The sequence below is a fragment of the Anopheles gambiae genome, chromosome 3, assembly GCF_943734735.2.
Source record: "Anopheles gambiae chromosome 3, idAnoGambNW_F1_1, whole genome shotgun sequence".
Taxonomy (NCBI): domain Eukaryota; kingdom Metazoa; phylum Arthropoda; class Insecta; order Diptera; family Culicidae; genus Anopheles; species Anopheles gambiae.
The window spans coordinates 42192396-42215254 of record NC_064602.1 but is presented as its reverse complement, the minus strand read 5'-3'; the positions used below and the strand labels follow the sequence as shown (position 1 = coordinate 42215254).

General features: G+C 40.9%; 1 long non-coding RNA gene and 1 pseudogene across 1 annotated transcript; both read left to right on the top strand.

Moving 5' to 3' along the window:
• The first annotated feature begins 1141 nt into the window (after window positions 1–1141).
• On the top strand, window positions 1142–1197 carry LOC133394131 (U6atac minor spliceosomal RNA; annotated as a pseudogene).
• A 3676-nt stretch (window positions 1198–4873) lies between these two features.
• Window positions 4874–17468, top strand: LOC133393789 (uncharacterized). The gene is made up of 3 exons (XR_009766394.1): window positions 4874–5602; window positions 5682–5811; window positions 16966–17468. It is a non-coding gene; the product is annotated as an uncharacterized LOC133393789 (long non-coding RNA).
• Window positions 17469–22859: the final 5391 nt, after the last annotated feature.

The window sequence follows — 22859 nt, the reverse complement described above, 5'->3', positions numbered from 1 at the left end:
CTCTCACTATAGAGCGTTACTTTTTCACTCTATAGTGAGACGATGTTGGTTAGTGAGTTGATGGTAGGTGCGGATAGCTTGGATGATTTTTGGACCGTGTTGGTTTTCTTGCACACTTCGGTGCACATAGCGATTCATCGATGTAGGCGTTGGACGAAAGACGACAAGGATGTTTTCGTCAAAGAATATCGTCCATTTGTATGCGAAGTGGTGTAATATGTATGAAGTGATCTAAATAGCAGAAAGATTAAATAAGTACAGGTAAGTTTAAAATTAATTGCAGCAGCTTCCCTGGTATATTGGTACGGGTAACCAGTAGATCGTGCGCCACCGCCAGACTAATTGGCTGCATGGTGTACTGTTGATGTTCGGATTGCTGCAGTACGACACCAAAATATCCAGGACCCTACAGGTTGCAGTCTGATTTAAAATGCTCAATTATCTGCATCACCTATTTGGCCTTATATTGTCTGAGGAAGTGTCCCATAATCCTCTCTTATTGTAGGATGCAAACGTGAAACACGTTTGTGAAGACTTCCACCGGCAAAATATGGACCGGTACTCCGTTGAAGACTCCGAGCAGAATCGGAAGCTGCGAGCTGTCAAGCTCCTCAAAGCTCTGCGAATCATTGATCAGCACCTGCGCAAAATGACGCCGCAGAAGACGCTGACGATCTTTCCGAGGCGCAGTTAACCGACTTTGTGCTAATACGACCAGACCTGCTAAAATCTGCCTTATGCTATCGATATGCGGAGCCTTATGGGAGCACTCTTATGCTATCGATGTGATGAATAACATATTAACAAACGTGACCCGAATGAACAACGAACGGTGTAAGATATAGTTACTGCAGCAGTGGATGGATAGCTACGGTTTGACAGAACAATCTATTCTTGATGAACCTGGTGGCACCGGGTAGCCGTTTCTGCTCAAAACTAATCTTGCGTACACGCGGCGCCAATTGAACATTGCAATAGCAGTGGCTTCGAGTTGAATTGCTGCTCTGCTGCTGACCTGGTGACGTACGCTACTCTCTAAATTCAAGCTATTGCTCAACCTGGACGCGAACAGTTCCTGTAACATCCGTGTACAGTCAGCTCAGGCGGAATTGATGCAACAGGCTTCACTGATCGTTTGGTTGTGTCATTTGAAAGTAGAGCAGGTTAGCACTCCCCCTTGACAAGGATGGAACACATACCCTGAGATCAGTGGGCACCACTACTGATCGTATGGAACGAGACATCCATGAGTAGCCGCTATGCTCTTGAAACTCGCGCCCTCGATCACGCCTTGCAGGACGTTATGGGAAATCGCCAAACGTTCGGTGATAAGGTGGTGCTGCTACGTGGTGACTTCCGACAGATACCAACGTCTAGGTTTTGCAGCAGTGTATCCGGCAGAGCATGCTGTGGGGCAAATTTAGGGTATTGCGTTTGCGGGCAAAAATGCGTGTGCAGACAGCCCAGACTGTTCAAGATGCTGAAGAGCGGAAAGAGTTCGCAGAATTGCTGCTCCTCATCGGCGTGAGTTACATATGGCAGCAATGTGAATTTCGCTGAATAAATTATTTATTCCAAGAGATACACCATCCTCAATTTAACTTATAGAATATTAAATAATAGAAAATTAAGAAATCATAGTTGTGTGTATACTGCAATGTATGATGTAAATACTATACACTGTACCCGGGCCATTTTAACTAGTAAAAAACAAATTTAAAAATATATTAAAGTTCAAAACAAATTCTCAAATTTAAGTATTAAACGGAATGGCAAAACGAATTCCGGATATGATGTATAAAATCCTGAGTACACTAACATGTCTCAAACAATATTATATAGCTATAAATATATTCTAATTTATGTATTAAAGTATATTTAAAATACTTGTTATACTCCAAAACGTTTAAATATTTCATTTAAAATAAATTGCTCATGAAGACTCAATCGAACTTCATGAGTCAAGGTTTATAGCTATTTGAACGATTTTTGTTTTATGATATCTACTAAACATCCTCTAGCTCATGCTTTGTTGAAATGAAAATCTCCCGCTCTATCCTAGGCACCCTCACCTGCCGAACGATTATATAATACAACTTTCCGCGGTGTACGCATAATCTTCTAGCCACGGTATTTCAATCAATTTCTCCCAGCCACCCAGGCCTGAGCTTATAATCACCTTGCTGTTATTCGGTCACGTTTGCTGCAGGCGGCCGGATGTGGTCATCGCATGGAGACGCCCGGTTGCTGAAGGTAACAGGATACGGAGAAGTTTTGTTTGCATTTTCACTCTCTGGTTGTGCAATGTGTATATCAAAAAAAGGTTTGTCTCTTCTCGAAGCACACAAACACCGTCTGCGTTCACGTGTGACGAACAACTACTAACACACTGTACGCATATACTATGTAGCGCCATAGTACTTGGCAGTTTGGAAAAAAGTCTTCAGTGTGTATGCGTTTGCAGCATGATATAGTATGCACAAGCTCTCTTTCTCTTTCGTAGGGGAAAGCCGTTCATTTTTGAATTGTTGAATTGTCACCATAGAAAAAAAAGCCAGTGATTGTGTGCGTCAGAGCATAAGGCAAAGATGAGAGCGTTGAAATGAGGCTAGCACGAGGTTTTGTATCTGAGTTAACCTTTGCCTGCAATACTGAAAGATGGAGATGCTCAACCTTCTCATTGTTGTATAAACTCTCCAAGTGAGAGAATTCTCTATAATTTTGTTGCTGTCTATTAATTTCCAGGATGAAGCACGTTTTCTGTTTTGAATAAAAATGTCAATGTGTTCTAGTACTAGACGAAGGCATTTGATGTAGGGAGATGTCTATAATAGCTACTAGGTGCTATAATTCCAAACGTTATAGCCTTAAACTTGTCAATTACTACTAATTATTAAAGCATCATTAAATTGGTTAAGTTAATTGTTCAGTATTATTCATAAAATCACTTCCACCAGAAAATACTTAATTGAAAATAAAACTCACTCATATATTGAAAACCATAGCAAGTCTTTCCTTAACTGCACCGCGTATGCACTGACTGCATAATCACTTTCAAAAAAAGTCAATTGCTTCCACTCACTACTACATAACACACGCACTCCTGGCTGCACTGGTCACACGCTTGCACCGTTCACTATTTGTCTTGTGCACTGGATATATTCGTTGCACGTTAGCGCTTGGCTTCAGGTACAGATGCATCGGTTGTCCTTTCGAATGCACCGAGTTGCAGATGCAATTGCACTAAGAGTCTCCAAACTTTCGCCTTGCACCCGCGCACTTGTATGCACAATCTGGTGAGCCCGTTAACGGTATAGGCTGCCCTGAACGAAACGCAACAAACGGCCTGGAATACATACGCCAGCTCGTTTCTGGAATGCTTTCGAACGGACGTCACACGGACGACTTTCGCAGGAAAGATTTTTTCCGGCGCTTTTATACTCCGGGACCCCCTCCTTCGTCGTCGATGCTAAAATCTGTCCGGTCGGTCCTTTCACTCGTCCGTACGCGCCAGCATCCCTCGGTGTTCGGGTCGTTTAGTTTAGCTTTTCTAACCCCCCCGACGGAGGGAACGTTTCGGGCCGAAACCAGATGGAAGAGCAAATGAATCTCCTGACTTTCCACTCCAACAGACGGTTTCCTTTACTTTGGGCTTCGTGTTAGTGTGCTGTATGTGTGTATGTTTGAGAGTAGGGAGAGAGATGAATTCTTCCTCATTTCATAGTGTTGGTATGTTTTTTGAAGCGCTGCACTTTGAGAGTACGGACAAAAGAGAAAATTGAAGCTCCATCACTTAGAGGGTGTATGTGTGTAGCATTTTCTCAGTGAGATGCTGCAAATACTGTTTCCAAAAAGGGAGCAGAGAGTTTCCCCTTACGTGGGGAAATTGGGTACAATGCATGCCAAGACATTGTGTAGTGTAAGGCTCACAAAATACAGTAGGTGTTCAAGTTTGACGTTACTTTTTATTTAACTGAAGGTCTGTTATTTTTTTTTTTTTTGAATTTAACTCATTTTGTGATAACTGCCATATTATGTGTATGAATTGAATTAAAAAAATATATTTTAAAATACAATCATCGGTAATCATGTGTATTAATTTTTAAAAATAAACAAATAAAAATGTTTTAAAGTTAATTAAGCTTATTCAAGCTATACTATGTTTGTTATATCAAAATATATAATAGTAATATTGAAACACTCTTAAAACTATTTTGCATTCAAAATGTGCAGAGCTTGTAACTGAGTACTAGAACGGAATCAAAATGCATTCATTAACAAAATTACATCTAAATCGGGATAAAATAGATTCAAATTATTCTTAGACATTTTTCAGCAGCTATCAACATAGCCAAAACTGCAAATCTGTCATTTTTATTTGTACTCAATTAAATTGTTATTTACCTAATTTTATTTTCATGAAATTAATTTTAATTATATATTTGTAAAAAAAATAATACATTCAACAAGACGCACAAAATCCGTAAATTTGGTTTGACACCCTGTACAAATTATTGCACCTACCTTTTGGTCCCTATTTTTTGCGACGCCTTATTCACACTCACGCTTCCACCGCTTTCATATGTGTCTCATTCCATATGTGCTCCAATGGTATTGCATCGTGTCCTGCGCAGCAGCATAAGCTTGTCTTATTTCCCCTCCAAACAAGGCTCGGCTACACGATTCTGCACAGCACGCGATGTTCATGAACCGAACGGATTTTCTCTTCGGATTTTCTTCGGTCACCACCCGACCTACGTACGTAAAACTTCACGAAGTAGCCACACTCAAATTCGACTTCTAACGACAATGCGCAACAACTTGGCGCAAACGGTAACGCATGCACGAGCCCATTTTACACCAAGCTCATATAAAAGTAACATCTCGTTGCAGGAACTTAGTACACGGGTAGATCTCTGCCGCGAAGTTAGCAAGTTGTTGAGCAGTCAATTTCTATGCCAAGCAGCGCGCTCGATTCACCGTCGGGCCTCGGCTGTGTTGGCATGAAAAGATGGGAGCCCTCATCTTCCTCTCATCAACGGCAATTACGGAGTTTTTGCTTTCTTTACGTTCAAAATGACCAGTGGATGAAAATGACTTTTTGGTAGGAAGGTAGTACTCAAACTACACCTGCCTGTCGGAGAAGGTCGACCGTAGCAAATAGGCCGTAGATTGTTGCACTTTATGAGCTGCGGCAATTTCCACACACACTTTCTGGGAGTGTTTACCGGATTAGTTCCTCCGGAAGATCTTAACAAGAAAAAATCAGTAAGCGTTGGGGATACTTTTTCTCTTGAACGTGATCAGTGGGATGACTTCACACTTTTGTGCAAACTGCTACATCCATTGGGAAGCGAAAAGGCTTTGGGTAGAAGGTAGCATCAAGAAGGCACACAAAAAAAACTGCATCCTTACACCACAACCACAATGAGAAGATATGGATATGGTAGCTAAACAACCACTAAAGGATATTCGCCAAAAGGGACACGCTGCTGGTGTTAGAATCTCCGTACTGCCCATTTCCGGACGTCCATTTTTACGCGCCATTCTTTTGCACACACCCGGGAGCGTCCTTCTGAAGTGGCCAAAGTTCATTTTTCAGGTAGATTATGATTATTGCCTTATTTTCAATCCCTAATCTACCTTTAACAAGAGTTAACTACAATGTGGAGACGGGGTAGAACAAACTCTCCATTTACCTGTCTTAGGAAAGCTGAATGGTTAGAGCAGTGAAGATGTGGACATTCGAGGCCTTTTAGAATCGTTTCACGGAACGTGCGAATTAATGTAGCTGGAAGCGAACCATTGCAGGTAGGTAGAAGTTGGGGTTGTAAATTTATAGTCTTTAAAGTAACTTCAATTTCATGATGCGTCGATGAGGTGAAGTGCTTTTTGATTGAGATGGGACTAGGGGCTTTGAAAGTTTTGTTATGTCTTGGAATTTGTACAAACATTACAGTCTTTCGTGCAAGCTTTTCCTCGAAGATAGCGTAGTAGCATCGTTAAGCCTATAAATGTAGTTTTCTAATGAAAAACATTAACGACCATGATGTTATGAGTTTGTTTCAATTAGCAATTACACCGACAGGCAAGTGATCATCATTATTAACGATTTATGGACCAGAGCGGTGACGTAGGTTTATTGATTACCATTCAATTATGTTTCCTAAAATGGCTCAAACAGTGTAATACCACATACAAACTAATCTACCTTTCAAATCCCCCTTCCCCCTTGCCAAACGAATGTCTCAGATAGCTTCTTAGTTTTACTGTTTTACATCTTTTGGGATGCCCTTATGGATATCCAGAAACGACTACGTGTTCTTCTTCACTTTATCGAGTGGGGAAAGTTTTATGTTGCCCATGCCTGTTAAGTAGATTGTAAAGTCTACAAAATTACAAAATACACATCATCCCGCATGAAAGGGAGCCGTTGCGAAAGCGGCACTGTTAGCATGACTTTGAACCGATTGTGATGCCTCTGTTTTTCTTTTATTCACTCAAGACAACGGTCCTGCTCTACTTCTCTCTCTCTTTCCGCTCACTTGCTCTGCTGTATTTGCATCATCAGCAGGGTATGAAGAAACATCAACAGGCGACTGTAAAGCAGAAACCCTTAAGGATCTTTTCCTCCTACCGGGAAGCCCAAAACTTTTGCCCAGTAATAAATCCAACAAGCATCGAAATGAAACGAACAGACGGCAAGGGCTCGTCGATGTCGATGGAATGTTTGAAATCAGCACAGCCGAGATGCGGATTTTCAACCGTTTCCTTTGCGCCGCATGCATTTCAGATGGAAGATGGGGCGACTTGTACTGTCGTTTGGAAATCTTTTCCCTTCCATTTATGGTAAGACATAAACGGTGACACCACTGTTACCGATATGTGTGTTTGGATATGTGTATTGAAGGAGATTTGTAAGCTTAGATAGAAACAAAGGCAGGAACGTTGGCCTGGACAGTACATGGTGTAATACGTCTGTTAGTGAATTGCGAATAATTGTTTTATTTGGAAACCTACAAAGTGATTCAAACAAGAAAAGTAAAAACTAAAAAATACAAAAAATAGGCTTATATTCTTCTTCTCGTAACAACTTACGCGGTCGTGTCGGCTTATATGGGGTTCGGGACTCATTCAGATACCACACGCAGTCGGATAGTAAAAGTATTTGCTATGGGGGGGGGGGGGGGGGGGCTGGGCGGTCAGATTCATATGAGGCTTGAACCCATGACGAAAATGTGGCTTATTGAAACGTTGAAAAGTAATAAATGTGATTTCATTTTGTTTGATTGTTTAGGTGATGGCATATGCCGAAATCGTTAAAATTTTTCTTAAACTTAACTCTTATTTATAATGCACTATTACCAGAAGTGCAGAAATAGTAGTTTGCTTCCGAAACATTTGTTGTATGTTTGTCCATATTATGGACGAAATAAACTTGGAATCTTTGAGTTTTCACATAGTCGATTAGGCGTTGTCGTGTGATTACTTACAGCCGGTTCCATTGGTTGGCTAGAACAGTGGCCTCTAAGCTGTGGTCCGTTTACTACTTCTAGACCTTGGACTAATTGTGCTTCGTGGATCACGTGCGTAAACATACGTGGTCTAACGACGATTGTTCACTGTTAGACTTAAGTCTCTTCTGTCCTATGCATGAATGCTACCCGGGAAAACACCGCCAGATTTCCAACCGGCGACTATTTGGGATCTCCCGCGTCCCGAATTTGCATATGCTGACTTCAAACTATCATCTGTGACCGTTTTGATGCAATGTTAGCTCAACATGTGTCTAGTTTCATCTAAAAAATACATTTTTAAATATTATGATGAATCAATATATTTTCTTTTTTTTTAATATAATTTTGTTTGTATTCAAATTGATATTTATTTGTTGTGTGAATTGAATACCACTAATTGAAATATTTTGCTCGATTCATTGAAACATCTTTTGGCAAAATTGGGAAAAGATACTTTTCTACGAGATCGCCATGATGTACAACTACTTTTAATATGCTTCGAAATTCACATCATAGTAAATACTCACACCCAAAAAAAACACTCTCCTAGCGTTATAGAAATCTATTGTGCATTGTGTCGAGTACCTTTTCGTCCGGGTTTAGCTTCATGTACATATTTTGTTTTATTATCATTTCTTATCCTTCCTCACATTGGCTCAAAACCAATGCTGCCGTACCAACACACACCGTTCCCTCTGTTATCCAACATCCAAAAATATACACATTTGGAACCATTTTGCACTGGAGGTAAGTGAAGGTACCGTCACCACGCTGGTCTAACTCTTAGCCCAAAGTTGCCATGAAGGACTCGGCATAGGGATGGGTGACAAAACCGCGCTATAATTCACGCGCTCGGGGTGCGCAACAAGAGGATAAACATAAAACCTTAAGCCCTGACCACAATCTCTGGCCACACTGCCGGGGTGTATTCGCGAGCAACCGGCGTCACCGCGTCGTGAAACCGAAGAACCCAACACCCGAAGGCCCCACGAGAAGGATAAATAAGAGTTAGTAGGCATCTCCCGCACCGTTTACGTGTTTGTACCTTTGTATGCAGAGTGAGCGGTGTGCGTTTCATGCCGGAAGATAGTCAAGTTGGTTGCTTTTTATTTCTCCTATCCTCCTTTTCTTTCCCCCACTCCTAGAGCGTTCTTGGAAGGTTCTACCCATGGTACGATCGTGTTTTGGAGCGTGAGGATAAGTTTTGTAATCTCCGAATTAGAAGAGCATTTTACCCTGGAACAAGCTTCGCGGCAGATTTAATACCAGAGATTCCCAGCGTACAAAAGACGGATAAAGATGTGCCGTTTGTCATGCTCCTCTACAAGCGGGAGATTTTCCGTAGCTGCGTGTTTGTGTTTTACCTCTGCTTTTATCAGCAAAATTCAGCCCAACTGGTGCGAATCAGTCAAATGTGATTATAAACTTTTAAATCTATTATTTTCACCTTGTTTCCATTTTTCTTGGTATCTTTTCCATCGCTAGGTGGATAGAAAAGCTCATAGAAACTGTCGTGAAAGAACAGAGATAGAGGATTGAAAAGAAGTCCTTCATTTTTCTTACCTGTATCCTTGCCCGGGAGTGTGCGAGTAGAATTCCACAAAACCTCAATAGAGTCACATTATTTTATTGCGCGGTGTACTTTATGTCTTATTGATATGTTCCGAATCGAGCCGAGGAAAAAAGCCACCCTAACGGACCAGAAGACACGGTGTGGAAGTGAAATCGAATAGCACATTTGATGGGGACTGGTGATGGGCTCATCATGCATGTGACGCATGATCCACCCGCCAACAGCTAGAGTTGGATAAAAAAGAAAGTCATCCATCCATGGTTCCATCAGCGCGAAAATCATACGGCTCCACTTCTTTCGAATAGAAAAAGAAAGTAAAGAAGCAACCGAAATTCAATCAATACAGTGAAACAAAAACAATGATTGAACATGATGCTTGAACAAATGATCAATTATGGTTCAAAATTTTATTTCGTCCCTATGATGGAAAGAAAAAAACTTTACTGTATCGGAGTTGGCGATAAATTGGTAGTGAATCGATCCTCTTGTTGTTCCTTCAATGATCGTGTTGTCAAAAGCAAGCATTTTTAGTTCAAGCAATTTAACAGACCTAACAAGTTTGCGTTCCGTTCGATTAGCTTCCTTATTTCGCGAAACGATACTGAAAAACTTATTTTGGACGCCACAAACCTGGCAAAAGTATGACTGAACATGTGTAGAATGGGAAAACAGGGCAAAGGGGTTACCCGGGATATAAAAAGCATGGTGTTTTATGTTCTATTGGTAGCTTTGTATTAAAAGCAATGGACAAAAAATTGTTGATTTTTCATAGGTTCACTTTAACTTGTTTTTACAAAATTTCTTTAAAAATTCTTGGACAAAATTTGACACCTCTATCAGTAGAACACTAACCGTGATGGCCAACAGTACGTACGTAGCTTTGTTTAGAAGCGAATGCGTCCAAAACCTCATCACGTATCGTCTTAAACTGACATCTTGGGTCATTGTAGACGTCTTATAAGCCTGTTTCGGCGCCTACAACATCTTGCCACTAGTAGACAACGACCAGAGAACCAAAAGAAGGCCCGGTACCGAGCGACTTAAGGTTTCAAACGAAGCTAAAAATGAAGACCGAGAGACAAAAGACCACATCGCTGCATTAGCTTGGCCGAGAGGTCGATGCAACCCGCCAAACTGTGAAACATAAACAAACATTTCAGGAAGCAGAAATCGGATCGAAAATGCCGGATAACTGGCCGAAGAAAGTTGGCATGGTTGTAGTGTTTGCAAATCGTAACCTTGCAAATCGTTACCGTTTTAAGATTTTCATTACAAACCTATCGTAAAGTGAGAAACCTTTACGAAACGTTCTTTAATAAATTTATAGCATTTATTGCTTTAATAAAAATTATTTTCAATTCTAAATAAGGCATTAATGCCTCTAGTTATAGACAAAAATTATGTGATGTTATGAACTACAATGTTAAAACAAATACCTTAGCATGGTCTTACAGCCCCAAACTCCTTGAAAGCTTAGCATTACTTCAATAACTTGATTTGTCGATACCGGCTGGAACAGGTATGTTGCTGACTGGGAGATAAACTATTTCAAAGTTTAATTTTACTTCCCTCGTAGTTTCTACCACCGTTTTAGCCAAGCTTCCAGCTACGATGAGAAGGCAAACCAGTATGTTTCAATGCAGGTGAAAATATTCGTGCAATCTCATGTTTCAATTAGAATTTCCGAACAGAATGTTCCAACAACGGGTATGTGTGTTTGCGACTTCCATTTTTACACATAAGCCAAGCCAGGCAGTTACACATTCAATTGCAACGAAGAATGCTAACCTCCGATGAAGCACCGATTGATCGGAACGCGAATGAACAAAGCTTGTTCGCGCCTTGCGAGCTGGAGCATGTACAATTTGCTGCTCGACACGTGGTTAACGGCACCCCCCACCTGGTCTCACCGAACATCTTCATCATCATCATCACGACTACATCATGATGTAGTAACGCACTGAGATCGGACCCGAAGGCACGCAGAAGTTAGAGTGTTGTGCTGTACAATCAGCTCTAAACCACCAACGGCATCGGACGCTATGATCCTCACTATGGTCGACGAGCGCTTACGTACATTCATTAAAAACAATTCGCTGTTTCGTGCACATTCTGCGACACGCTCCTATCCGTCCCGGAGGAAGGTGGAATGTAGCTGTAGCTGGTTTCGCCACACAGCACGGACGGATTCAGGCAGTTGGTTGACGATCACCATAGCATGTAGCTTCCCTCGTGCTACTGCCGTTTGTTGCGAAACAGTCGCATCGCTCTGACAACATAACCTACCCCCTAGTTTGCTCACTTGCCAGCCGGCCACTACCCTCTAGTTTGCTACTGGATGGCATCATCATCGCCACCCTTTGTCCCGCACACCCATGGCGGGGAGGGAGAGGGATTTTGAATGAAATCATATCAGTACTACTGATTGTTCGGCAAACAGCAACCGCTTTCGGTCCCTCCTAACCATCCTGCATGGTTGTGATGTGCACTTATGCACTATTTACATACACTTCCGCTTCTCGTCAACCGATCCTCGTGCTGCTAACCCCTCTTTGCCGGCAGCAGCATCATCATCGTCATCATCGCTGTTGCTTATTCATCATCCGGCGGCTTGAAACTGTCACCCCTTTCATTCACCACAGTACCCACACACACACACCCACACACCCTCATCTTCCGGTTAATATCCCGAGCGCATTAATTGAACGCAAAGCTTGATGTGTAATTAATATTTTCAGTGCCATGTGCCATGGGTTATGTGTTGGTTTGTGTGCATTTCTTTTTTTTCTCTTTTTGTGTGCAATTTTGCCTACTCCTCCAAATCCTCTTCTTTTCTTAGTTTGAAATATTTTTAATTTTTGTGTCTCGTAATCCTAGCCCAGGCTGGTTGGATGTTTGCCTACGGGAGCAGAAAACTAATTCCACCTCAGCATTAGAAGCAAGTGGTGCATATACGAAAGCAGTTAGTGGAGTAGTGGAGTAGTTAGTCGAGCTTGGGATAAAACAGGAAAAGTTAATTTTAACTAGTAACAAAAACTAGTTTTAGAACATTTCCTTTCGATGTCTACGTAATAGGTGTTTTGTAATATTTCTTTCAATAAAAACAACTTTTTTTGTTTTTTTTTATTTTTTTATTGATTTATTTGGTACTTCCTTATAAAACCCTTAAATTATCAAGACTTACTTTTGCTGTAAATTGTTATTATTTTTATCATTATCGTACACTAATCTCTTGTTTTGTTAGGTATATATTTGATGCATTATATATCCATTATATATTTGATTATTATCGTCAGAATATAATTATGACATGGCAACTTTGAAACTTTATTCACAGGATCAAAGAAGCAAACTTGCACTTTATCGTTCGGGTTTTTGTACACCTTTTTTCTTTCTTTTTTTTTAACAGTCTTAATTGTTATCTAGTTATTAAATTCATTTTTCTTTTGAAATGAGTTCATATAGAATTGGCATTCAAATGAGAAAGGAATGCGGTGGCTTATACAGTAATGATTGTAATACTTATGTTTTCCTAATATTTTTGATTGTTTTTGTTTATTTCGGTTTTAATACTCGTATCATATATAATACGCTACATATCCCTTGAATATTACACTAGCAACACCACCAGAAACTCCCCTCTGCAGTGTACAAGGAACAGGGCTTTCCTTTCCGCTTACCACCACTCTGTTTACCTCTCGCCTATGAATATTACCTGCAACCCATTCTTAAATACCACTCGAGTACTGTGCCGTAGGCTGGCATTTCATTTTCCGTCCCGGCGTCGTTACGGCAGGAGCGTTGTATCGTCTAACCACCACATACACACACATACGTATCGGTTTGGTGAACGATGATATAGAGCTGTTCCACCCCCGGTTCGGTGGATTTGCAGCGTTGCAGCTGACGAAGGTATGCAAAGAACCACGGGTGAAGGTAACCGAGGACAAAGCTGCAGTACAATACAGTAGCACGACTGACGGCTCGTGTGAAAAGCGCCCGGGTGCTGATAATATAAATGCCAAAATGTTTCCTGGACATGATATTTCCGATCTCTAGTGCCCGCACCGTACGAGTAAAAGGGCTCCCCCGGAGACCATCGTGTTTGTGGGCGTGGATCACGGTGGTCCTGTCGGCGCGAGCAGGCTGAAATGTCTCGCACAATGCCTGAAAAGGCGTTCAGATTGCTTCGGTGATGTGTAGAAGGAGGCGTGATTTTTATTCCCATTTTTGGTTTGTTTTTATGTGGCAGAATGTACTGTACAAATTCACCCTTCGCAATGATATTAACATCATAAAATAATAGACAATAATTATGTTTATTTCGATTTACTTCACGATCCAAATCTCGGCACTTGTTTGATTTCAGTGATTAAGATACAAAGGTCATTGAAATTGGACAAAACTACTCCGATTTCTTTAAAATCATTAACTTTATGAGTTTGAATTATTACACAAAAGAACCATCCTGCAGACAATCGAAACGTGACGACTCAGCCACAATAATGACATCTCGAGCATCACAAACGCAGACAAAAAAAGGACCAACGTAAACCGTAAAAAAGTAATAATCTTTTCCCGCCCCGGTCGTAACGAGAACTATTTAAAGGCTGACGGCTGCAAAATCCAACCCCGGGTTGCAGTTTGTTTGTACGATTGTTGTTTGTATGCCGACAATCCACTGTTTGCCTCTGCACTGCTGTACACTGACTGCCAACGATAGCCTCGTGCATACGCATCATCAGGCCCGGGAATGGCGGGTTTATTGAATTTTTCCTGCTACCATCAGCAAAAGACAATCCCAATCAAGCCTCGGAGACAGACCGCACAACAACGAATAATCGCCGTCTTTAGCGTAAGCAAGTACAACCGATTAAGGATCACACTGAGGGACGATGTGACAGGCGGGGAAAGGCAACTGCAATGCCCAGCCGGTGTACCAACTGGTGGGCCAACAGGAATGCAAACCAAGGGAACAAAAATTGCCGACAAAATCGTCTCGCACGTTGTGGTTGAGTTGGGCGCGTTTGCTGAGCGCCTGTAATCCATCGTTAATTATTTGTGTTTTTCATGCAAACCTCCCCGGCACGATAATCACGATCCGGCGGTGCTTGGACGATCGCGATGTAACCGCTTGCGATAAAATTTAAAACGCCCATTACACTTTCTCGACACGGAAGAGCCTTTCTGTAGGTGTTTTTTAGTTTCTCCATTTCCAATAGGCAAATTTCCGCTTTTTTCATATCGTAATCTATCACATTTAATCGGCACAACCATGAGTAAACTGTCATGTTTACATTTTTCCATGTGTTGTTTAAAAAAAGGTGGAAAATCGCTCTCGCGGGCACGAACTGCAGTCCTTTTTTTGGGCATGCTGGAGGCAGAACTGAACCCATGCATTACCGAGAGCAAGCGTGAGCGTCACGGAACGTGATGAGAATTTGTGAGAAAAATCGCCCTACTCCAGTTCACAACAGCCACGGTTTTGTGGATTGCGATGAAAGCAACATTCTTTATTGGTTGGTGTTTTCTGCCCACCTCCCCTGATAGCACATGAATATTTCTTTCTCCTTCCGCTACATTCCTCTCTCTCCCACCGGCCAATAAGATAGAACTTCTTCAATAACGCCAAGCAAAATGCGGAATTGAACTCGTTGCCACCGTCGCACGGGCAAGCCACACTAGATTTACGATGAATATTAATGAAATAATCACACGGTGTGTTACATTACCGAAGTGGAAAATAGGCACTATATGGCACGCTTCCAATCACATTACCGTACATCAAGCCGTGTACTGGCAGCGAGCGTGGTTGCCAGCGGTAACGCAGCTTCTGGCACTCACGACAACCGTACTGAGCGTGTGAGTGTATGTGAGTGTGTATATGAAATATATTTTATTCTATGGTATTTTCGACTTCTTTCTACACCACGTTTCCCCAACCGGCTCCCGGTAATACACATACGACGAGTGCGACCGGGTACGCGCGGAAACGGAAATGGATGTAACGGAAATCGTATCACACCGGTACTGATCGCAAGGAAAACGGTTGCGCTGTCGACAGTCTCCAAAAAGCCCCGGAAGCGAAATTGGCAGGCAGCTAGGACCGGGGGGATACGGCGTAAAAGCGGCGTCCGGGATCATCGGACTGCATAGGAGAAGAGCGCTTGAAGGGCGGGAGATTGTCCACGGTCCGGAACCGGAAACCTTGCGCGAGATGTCCGTGTGTGTTGCGATGAGTGTTGCTGCGGTTATCACATCATCGACCGGGGGCCTACCAGCACTGTTTGGTACAAAAACCCTCAACTGGAACACCCATATCCACATCGTACATTCGCGTGAATTTTCATTCATTCGGCCATGGAAACTCCATGGACCGCTCTCCCGCACCCGCGTCGTGATGTAGATTAGGCGAAATTGATTTTTCATGTAAACGGGAGGCGGCTGATTTGCATTTTTACATGCCCGCTTGGTGCTGGCAGTAGACGGGGATGGCATTTAAGCGATACTATTTTAGATGGCTCGATGCTACGATTAGATCATAATAAACGGGCTCACGGGAATGGGTGGAAAGTGGAGAGATCCTTATGTACTTTTGTAAAAAAATGTTGTTTTTAGTTTGTCTTAAGTTATTGGATGGTCTGAGATTGTTGATCTGATTTATTCAAGTGTGTGAACTTTTCTTTATTGATGAAGATAAAAGGCCCCAAGCATGCTGCGTTTTCAGTTACTTATCCTGTAATCCTTATAACAGCATCAAAAATCGGTTAAAGTCGAGTGTTTTAAACGTAGAGGGTTTGTAAACACTCTTTTCTTAGTTTAGCATGATCAGTGTTAACATTTCTTTAAATGTCGAGGAACGTTTATTCTACTCTTTTTTATCACAGAATACCACCCCGGCGTTTGATTTATCAACAGAGCTTTGAGTTTAAAAGACCCATTAAAAAAACTGTTACTAACTATTAACGTTCGATTCGATACCACGGTCCCGTCTCCCAAACTTCTCTACAGGTAGTAAAGCAATTGTAGAGCGTCAGTGGCAGTAGGTTCAGTGGATCCTACAAGGCAGTAGGGAATCGATTCTGTTTCGGCCGTCTCTCCGTAGCAAAGATTGACTGTTCGATTACGTGGTACTAGTAAGTCTCCATGCCTGCTTAAGGCCACTGATCAACCTGAGAATACGCTCGTGATCATCATCATTATTATTATTATGGTTATTATTATTACAGAGTTTCGAATCATATAATGGACAACTTGATCTATTCGGTGGAATGTTTGAAATAAGGGGATGTTTGCAACGTTGCTATGGAGGTTTGCAGGCATATAGGGGAATCTGTCAAACACTTAAGAGAAGTGTGCTAAACAGCTATGGAGTTATGCATCCAACTATGGAGCATTCGGTTGTAGTGCTGTAGAAATTGAACCTAGATTTTTTTCAAAAAGGAACGCGTGATGATCTAAGAGTATGGAGTGAGGAAAAATCACGAAGACGTGAACGGAAACGGGACACTGGGAAATCATTCGCTGAACATTACAATAATAGTAAATTACCTTAATTTAACACTTAATAATTTAAAATTAATTAAATAATTTACATACATTTCATCACAATCTGTATTATAGACGAAGTTTTAATGACTTGAGTGTTTCATTAAAATAAATGTATAAATAAATAAAATATGACAAGATTGGTAAAATACAAATGCACAAGCAAGTAAGTAGGGTCAGGTGAGCAAATGCTTGTTCTGCTGCGTACTTTATTAAGCAGTGGACATGGGCGTAGTTGAGGCGTACAATTCTAGTCGTTGGAGTATAGATGAGCTGTTGATATTCCCTGTTAATATACCTCTGACTAACATTTGCTGCGCTTCACAGGGCCTATTGATGAGTTTTTGCAGCCCAAGCAACATAAACCGTGCTGACTACCTAACATAGATGGGTGCTGGCTACCTGATGGTCACGGAAGTAGACGCACAGCATAGCGGGGGAGTCTGTGTTGTATGGACTCAATGACGGCGATGAATGAAAGGAGATGAAATGACAGCTTCCAGACCAGATTAAACAAACTAAGACTGCTAAAGAAACATTTGATATTATTTATCTCTACATGCAAAAGTAAAACATTTCTATAGGAGCTTTACATGGATTGTAGTAGAGTAGAGTTAATTAAGTATAACTTCATTATAGCTTTCAACTCACTTTTTCATACTCCAAAGATTATCCCAAAGAACCGTAAAGAAGAAAACAAATTATTGGCTTGTGAATTTTTCAGATATAATATAAGATATTATTCCTAAGTTCTTAAGTTTTATGGATATAGAATAGTATTTGTATTGAAAATTTAAACCTTTTTATTTTTAATTATGCATGTTACCAATGAAAAATTGAGTATTTTAAAGATTTTTTTTATTGTCATTAAGGTTCAGGTTTTATTTTGTTCGATTTTAATAGATGAACTTGTAGGTGCGATTGTAAAATATAGTTACAACTATACAAAGATAGATAGTTTAAATAACAACTTGTTCGATTGTTATGGACTCAAGCTTCTTTTAGACACAGTCCTCAATAAGGAGGATTCTTCTTATGACGAAAGCGTAAGAAGATAACGATGTTACTGATAAAGATTGGTAGGCAGAACAGCTCCAAATTAGCTCAAATAGAAAGTTAAAACTCAAAAAGTGAATTTCATGTTAATGTTATAACATTTTTGTTCATTTTCAAACCAGAACAACTGTATCGAAGGCAAAATCTGAGGTATGATGTTAAAAATTTGTGACTTTTGATGCCAAATTTAAAAGTAACCGGATTCTATACCTTATCAACTTTTCGGCGTAATCAACTCCTTCTGTGTTAACTTATTGTATTCCATGGCAACCACTATAATAACAGTTTAACGGACAAAAATGTACACTGAATGTTATAAAATGATGATGAGTGCTGCAATAACAGCAATACAGATTCAAGGCAAACTTAGTCTATGTCAATTAATTAATGTATAATTTCAGTCTATTGTTGTAAAATTGATGAGCTACAATTAAAAGGTAAAATCAAAGTATTTGCTCCAGCTTCTATTTGAGAACTCGATAAATAATAAACAAATTCTTAAAGAAAACATGTAATTAATTCCACTTCCGAACATAACGCGCCCAAAATAATAAGCTGCTTTTTATCGCGCGTCATGGAATTTTTGAAACTTCGTACTAAAACCCCATAAAACAAGTTATTTATCACTACTTTTCACGGCAAATTTTCCAACATTGCCAAGGGAAACCTTCCGGCTACTGCTAAACGGCTCGTACATGTTCACCATACTTTCTTCATTTAAACTGCCACCATGTGGATGTCGCCTACGGTTGCTCCGTTCGCTTCCCGCTTTGACTTATGGTCGGTGAGCGAACCAGCCCAAAGTAAGATCGATACATTCATTACTAAAAGGGAAAAATGAGAAGCCTTCTAAGCAGCAACACCTTTTGCTACGTTGTAACCTTTCACAGTGCTTTTTACGCCTTTCTCCTTCCCTTAGCAGATCCACCGCTCCGACCATAAGCACCATTTCCTCACTGAATCGTGAATCGAAGTGATGACGGGCCGCTCCACACAAGACAAGGGGTACGTATAAATAATAATCCGAAATAAAATATTTTATAAAATTTTATTTCCTCTCCGCAGAATTTATGGTGTATAAACATTTTTACACCCAACCACGCGCACACACACTCCCAGCACACTCGATCGCTTGGGCATCATCGCACCGAAACGTGTGTGTGTGTTCTTCATCCGGTGTGGTACGGGGACCGAGGGAGGGAACCGCATACATCCGGAACGGAAGCACATTTTTTAACACCGCAATCGTTTTCACTGCACCCCCCCCCCCCACCCCCCGGCCGGGTATCGTCCCTGTGCGGATGGTTTGGTTCCTAGGTGCTCCTTCCCGCTCTCTTCCGCTGATATGGCACTGCAGTCATCAATGGGGAAATGAGCGGAAAGGGGTGCCACATATCATTCACTTATTGAAGTGCCGTCCACGAGCCGTCTCGAGCAACAGCGGGGTGGGTTGTTGGGACGGGATCGGCTTATACTACCACTACTGCTGCTCGGCTGTTCGTGATGCTGGTTGATGTTGTTCGGTGTTGTACATCAACATTATTACCACTTCGGTTTCTGTTGCCACACCTTTTTGACGCTTGTTCTCTCGTTCTTTCCTTATGCTGCTGCGCGCTTATCGTGCCGATCGTTTAGGGATGTATCCGTCACTATCTGTGGGTTGGTCGTTAGGAGTTTTAGGGGGAGGTTGGAACGATCGGGGTCAGCTCGATGAAGGTTCATCTCGTTTGACGCATTCCAATGTAAGCTCGGTACGCTTGGGTGTTCAGGCTGAAGCGTGTTGATTAGATGAACCAACCCCGAAGCTCTGTAGTGTAGAGTCGACTGACCTACAGAGAGAGATAGAGAGAAAGAGGAAGACATTGAGGTAAAAATAAAGCGAACACAAAGTGAGAGAAAGCATGGACGGTAGCGGTGTGTAGGAATTGAAACACATTTTGATTGGAACTTGCTTTGCATTCGTGACGCTCACGTGCTGCGCAGGCATTCTATTTTTTGTTAGTAAAACAAATTGTTTGATTTTTTTTAACAAAGAACATTATTTAATAACAACTATTATTTGCACAAAGATCCTCCTCATCAGTGACGGGTTTAGTGGTAAAGGAACTGAGCAGCCGCCAACCCCATGGATGCTGGACTTAACATCATGTATAATAGTGAGCAGAATAGTTTCGTGAAAGGTCCTGTGAACGATTAGGGTCCCTTGGACGATTAGGACACCCTAGACTATTGGAGCTTCGAACACGATTAGAGCGCAGTGTCCTATAGGATCTCCTTAGCCCCTAAACTTATATAGAGCCTCTTGATATCCTAAATCCGCTTCTGCTCCTCATACATGCATCACTTGGCTGTCAACTCGCGTTCAAATGTGTATATTTGTATGCGTGTAATACGCAAAAAGTGATAAAAATACTCACATCCCTTGTGCAACACGCCGCGCGAGATGGATTTTTATTTTTCAGCATGACAAGTGGTTTGATCCACTGATCGATGGACGAAAAAAGTGCCCCATTCACCACCAGCTCCCATGCTTACCATTCTAACGGCACCAATATGCACACAACATGATTCTTTTACTCTTTCATTTATGTTTCGTGGTTTAAGCTGGTTTAAGCACGATGTCAAACGGCATGTACTACACAGTGAAACCACGATGTGTATGGGTTACGTGCCGTTGTGCAATCATTTGAAGTGTCGCAATAAAAAGGCAATTTAATTTTTATCCCTCCCCTGCTGTGTCGCGTCTACTTGGCGCGTTCTGATGGTTATGCTCATGGGCTGATGGGTTGGGATGATGATTCTTTTTTTGTGAAATGGTTTGTGTGTAAATGCATGTAGTTGTTTGCTTGTTTCTAAGAGTAAATGATTTTCAGGCAGCTTAAGAAGAACATGGAGTAAGAGGTGAACCATTGATACTTATTGTCAGAGACATTGGTCATCGTGTTCTTACTGGCATTTTTATATTAAATAAATTACTAGAGTTTTACTTTTTTTACTTGGATTTTTTATCCTAGACACTAACAGAGAAGGTGTATTTTGTGAGTAGTGTTACATTTCGAATCTTTAGACTTAGTTAAAAATAATTGTAATTTTACCCTGTGTGAATGATTTCTTATATAATCATTGAAAAACTGTGATCATAATGCATTTCATTCCTTTTCGTGAAGAAAAGTTAAACCATTGTGTATTCTGCGTAATATTTTGTCTTCTTCTAAAAAAATACAATTTACGACACAAATCCTGGCAGTTATAGACGCCTGATTTGTCATCAAAGGATGAATACATACATTTATTCCCATGTTATCATTGAATAGATATAATCGATCGATTATCTTTAAAAAGATATTTGTATTCTGATTTTTTTCCTTTTTTAATATCTTTTTTTATTTTTCGATTACACGTCTAAACGTCTAAATTTAAGCATTAATTAAATTTAATTAATAATTTTAACTTTTTAACGTTTTAAGTATCGCATAACTTGATTGTTTCAGTTTTTGTTTTGATATTGAGAAATTGAGAAATATAAAATTACGTCATACAAATAAAAACACGACACAAATAGGTTGAAAAAACTAATGCATCTAAAATAGTGTATAATATTAATCAAAAAGTTTTAAAAATAAAACGATTATTATGAGTTCACTGATCGCGAATCGGTTCAGACGCTTCAAAAACAACTAAAACTCAACACTGTAAACAGTTAACTAACAGTGAACTTCCATTTGTCTCGGCTACATCCTCGCTTCCAATCCCAAAAGCAAATGTAGGCGTGTGTGTGATTGTAAGATTTTCCATACAGTTTATGAACCACCAAACTACCGCCCGATTGACATTCACGTCAAACGCAGGTACAATCACAAAACACGAACAAAAAAGCCACAAAGTTCCAAACGAAATCGTACTTCGATCGGCAGCGGCAGCACCACCAGTCAGAACGAATGCAAGGGCGAATCAATTGAACCTGACCGTACGGTTGCCAATGACCGTACGGAATCGTTTACGACCACCGTCGTCCGGTGCAGAGTCAGTAATTCATCAATTTTGTGCCTCATTGCGTTGGTTTTTGATTATAAAAAGGTAGACCGAGGGGTTGGAAGGTTGTATGGGGAATGGGAGAATGCGTGTGAAAGAGAAGGGTAGTGGAAAATCGAATCACAAATAACGGAGCAAATAGAAGGAGGATCGGTCCAACAACCGGATGGTCGGTGTTAGCCAAGTATTGCTTTAGAATGTCTGCTTTAGTATGTGAGATAAGAACATAAAGTAGCATAATACTTGCCCCGAAGAATAATTTTCATTAGCATTCTTATTCGAACCGTTTGAAGTGTAAAATGTAAATGCAAAGCTAAGAAGTCTTAGCAGTATCAGACGAAGTGCTATGGAGGAATTCGAGTATCCGAGGAATTATTCGTTTAAGACACCATCGACCACCGTAAGATGGTATACAACCACCTTCGGCATGAGCAAGAAATACAATCTCAACTCCAGCCTTTACCACCACCTCTCACAGCAGAACCTCCCATCCACCATCAAATCATGGAATTGATCCGTACGTACGCATTCACGTAAGGAAAATGGATCGTCCACTATTGCCAGCATATGATTTATCACTCGCACTGTTCCTGACATCCGCAAACAATCATACACGAATCGGAGCCGGGAAGGCCCTTCCCTTTCGGGGGTGGAATTTTTCAACCACCGGAAGCGTTGTGTGGAACTAAGGGAGCGGTAGAGAAGGGAAGAGTTTATCGGTTCACATCAGGGTTTTGCTGTTTGCAGGCCTTTTCATGTTTTTTCATCTACTTTCTTACAAGGAGCAGTTGTTTTTATTTTTCCTCCCGATGCGTTACGATTCCGATCAAACAGACGGTTTGATTTCCCTTCTTGCGGGATTTGTTTAACTTTTTTTTCAGGTTTTGTTTTCGTAGCAATGAAATTCAATTACAGCAAGCAGAACTCTACGGTGGTCGGTAACTTTACCCGAGATGATGAAGGATCATATTTTATGGGTAAGTGAATCTCGATTTTTACATTATGGGATTTTATTTTTCAACAGTCTGTCTAGAGTGGAGATGATTACTGCGTACTGCAGCTGGCTTGGAAGATTGTAATAATCAAACTCTAAATGCCAAAACTATTTAGCAATAACCAAAGCCAAAAATAGA